We start from the raw sequence: 3,845 nt of genomic DNA on the forward strand, positions 1-3,845 counted from the left end.
AAGCTTTCAAACCCTACAACGTCTGGAGATGACGACAACAAAAACAATAACAACTGGAGTTGAGAATGCCAGAGGTATAACATTTGAAGAAACCCACGAACATAAGGAGACTCATTCTTTTAAAACCTGGCTGGAGGTTTGCAGGCGTGGAGTGGTCACGTGGTCTGTGGCCTGGCCTGGGCTTAGTGCGGTCTCGTCATTATTACATTGGGGAATAGATGTGCTGGAGCACTGCAAAGTCAAGGTAACATTAATGCTCTTCACTGGATACCACATGCGCTTATCAAGTGCTACACTACAGTGCTCATTCTTTATGTATGTTTAAGTCAGTTGCTTTGTATCCGACACTATAATGCAGTGGGGCATAATATAATGCAGATGTTCCAGTCATAATCCTTGTGTTGATAAGGTCTTCTGTCTTATTTTCGAAAGGATTTTCAATGGAAGGCAGACCCACCTGCATCTCTCAATACACTGGTCCAGCATGTCAAGTTGATTCTTGCTCAGCTCTGGGCTGGTTTCTGTGGAGCAAACTGTTATTTCATCTTGGCTAATAATAATGAATTTAATTTAAAATCAGCAAACGTTGAAGCGCCACACGAGACCGCCACCTACCTAGACAAGATCATCAAAAGAGTCGTGGCAGAACCGTTTCTTCTCAGCACACATGGCGCTGGTGTCTCTCTCCTGCTCCTCAGGTGTCTCAAAAAGAGACTCTGTTTTAATGAAGTACGCAGTAGGACTGTGTAAGACATCTTATTCATCTGTCTGGAAATGTGATACATTTAAAAAGATGGCTTGCTGCTGGATTTGTAATTGCTTCGACTTCACAGAGGAACCTTTTGGATGAATCAACGCCGGAACAAGTTACTGACAATCCCTGTAAATGAAGCCCCCTCAACAGTGTTGACTCTTTCTCTCGTTAATAAAATCTTAGCTTTTCTCAGTATTTCCCAGAAGAAAGATCTTTATACCAAGATAGATGAGTCTTGGTATAAAGTCCTCAAATGTTTTATGTCTCCTCAGAAAACAGCAGCCTTTTTCCCAAAGTCCTATGGAATCAAACAGCCATCATTCAACCATTATTAAAAACTTCAATTTTGGTGATTGGCATTTGGAACCTTTCAGCCACACAAGTTAGTAAGACGATATAAAGATATGAATAAAATAATATGTACATTTGTTTATAAAAACTACCCTTGACACAATACAGGTGGAAACATTGAAATAAAAAAGCTGTAAAATGCTGTAAAAAAAACAGTTGAAAGGTAATGTGGTGAATTTAAAATGACTGTTTCATGCCTATTCAGGTCGATAGGATGCAAGAGTTTGTGATGTAAATAACATGCTCCTCCACAATACCGTAAAACAAGACAATTACACGTTTTCACACAAGCCTTAGTACAATCCCAAAGGGACCTTGATGAATGTAATTACAGCGTAAACACAAACAGAACTGTTTTGCAATACAAACATTTTGTAGCCCTGATTTCAAATGAATAATAAGGCACACAGATAATGTAAACCCACACAAAATGTACTGCAGAATAAATTATTACTAATGGATGGAAAATGTAATGTAACAATGTTCACAGTTGTAGTTCACAGCATTCAGAATTGTACATTATATTTGAATATGATTTAGTTTCAAATGTTTACTTTGCAAATACTAAGATTGCGGATGCTTACACAAGGCGAGTGAAGGATTTTCTTGGCTCTGATTATATTGGGACATTGCTAGCATTACGTAACGCACCTTGGGGGCCAGTCCCCCATTGTAACACGTTGAGCCCATATATGAAGAGGTGACCAATGGGAACGTTCAATTCCATATAATCGGTGTGATTAGAATTTAAATTAAATAGTTATACTACCTCCGGCTGTGCCAATATATAAAAGGAGGCAGAGTAAGTCATTTGTATGCAGCTTTGAGAATCTATTTATGATATGATAGAGAGCAATGTGCTCCTTTCTGCCATGGGGCGTGCATACCTGAATAGTGTACTGGGTCCTTTCTGACCCAACCGGCTTAGCTCCCCCATTTCTCTGTGCATTGAGGTTTGAGGTTGCAGACTACAAGTAACTAAGTGGTCCCCCCCTCAGGTTCTTAAATGCTTCTTACGCCCCTTACAGCCACAGAATTAATCAGACATTGAGACAAAGGGGAGGATCTTTAATGATCGAGTGGTGTTGTCATGGCTACAATGCATAACACACACACACACACACACACACACACACACACACACACACACACACACACACACACACACACACACACACACACACACACACACACACACACACAGACACTCACACACTCACATACTCACATGCACACACATACACACACCCCCATGCACACACTGACTGAATGGGGGCGTGGATGCTGATTGGCTGAAACATCAGTAAAAGGCGTGGCCCAGCTGTCCGCCCAATGGATGGAGTCGTCCTGAGCACCAGCTAGTTCCACAGGAGAGAGTGGAGTCGTGGGAAATACGAGGAGCCCGGGTTTGGGGGGTGGGGGAGGGGAGCAGAGGGGCAGTGTGTGTGTGTGGGGGAGTTGGGGGAGTGTTTTGGCATCAGACCAGAGCAAAAGTGACAGCTCAGCGTTGTTTGATGCTGCATCTGACCCCCTTGCTGGTCTGATTAGGGGACAGCTTGGGTGTCCCATGGCTCGTTTCAGACGATACCCCTCACCCGGGCTGACGTGGTGATCAGACCCCCGTCCTCTCAGCGTAGGGCTGCCAGGGTCTCTGTGTTTCTTTCCAATTGATTTGTTCCGTAAGATTGATGCAAGATTGTGCGCTGACATTTACCGGAGGTTAAAAGGCGCATTTCGTTCGCATTTCCATAAGGGCCTTGTTATAACCACGCAGCGTCATGACACAAATGCCCTTTCGAGACTTTGACTCCCAACTGTTGTTGGACTGGTTTGCCTCAAGTAATTAGGGCGCCATCTCGCGCGGTGTGTGACTTAATCAATGTTTCCGGTGGCGTCGAGGCCGCTGTAAAAGGCTCAGACCAACTGGAATGCAAGGGAAGCATTGAGGCAGCAAGGTTAAGGAGGGATCCATACTGAAAAGGCTGCTGGGAGAGAGAGAGAGAGAGAGAGAGAGAGAGAGAGAGAGAGAGAGAGAGAGAGAGAGAGAGAGAGAGAGAGAGAGAGAGAGAGAGAGAGAGAGAGAGAGAGAGAGAGAGAGAGAGAGAGAGTGACAGAGAGAGAGAGAGAGAGAGAGAGAGAGAGAGAGAGAGAGAGAGAGAGAGAGAGAGAGAGAGAGAGAGGGAGAGAGAGAGAGAGAGAGAGAGAGAGAGAGAGAGAGAGAGAGAGAGAGAGAGAGAGAGAGAGAGAAAGAGAGAGAGTGACAGAGAAAGAGTGACAGAGAAAGAGAGAGAGTGACAGAGAAAGAGAGAGAGTGACAGAGAGAGAGAGAGAGAGTGAGAGAGAGAGAGAGAGAAAGAGAGAGAGTGACAGAGAAAGAGTGACAGAGAAAGAGAGAGAGTGACAGAGAGAGAGAGAGAGAGAGAGTGACAGAGAGAGAGAGAGAGTGAGAGAGAGAGAGAGAGAGAGAGAGAGAGAGAGAGAGAGAGAGAGAGAGAGAGAGAGAGAGAGAGAGAGAGAGAGAGAGCATTACCTTGAACTGGTAATAACGTAGTGTTGACTTCCCTAATTGGTAGCATTGCTCTTACAGGCAGAGAGAGGGGGAGAGAGAGAAAGAGAGACAGAGAGAGTGAGAGAGAGAGAGGGGAGCTTTATTTGTATTCTTATTATTATTTTCCTCATTCATTTATAATATGTTTGAATCATTTGCGAGTTGATTGAAACCGTTGATTAGCATCGGTAA

The 3,845-nt window shown here is 44.1% G+C and overlaps 1 pseudogene; it reads left to right on the forward strand.

Annotated features, from left to right (window-relative positions):
- Window positions 1-2,883: 2,883 nt before the first annotated feature.
- On the forward strand, window positions 2,884-3,648 carry LOC130391668 (RNA-binding protein 25-like; annotated as a pseudogene).
- Window positions 3,649-3,845: the final 197 nt, after the last annotated feature.

This window comes from Gadus chalcogrammus, chromosome 11 (assembly GCF_026213295.1).
Source record: "Gadus chalcogrammus isolate NIFS_2021 chromosome 11, NIFS_Gcha_1.0, whole genome shotgun sequence".
Classification (NCBI taxonomy): Eukaryota; Metazoa; Chordata; class Actinopteri; order Gadiformes; family Gadidae; genus Gadus; species Gadus chalcogrammus.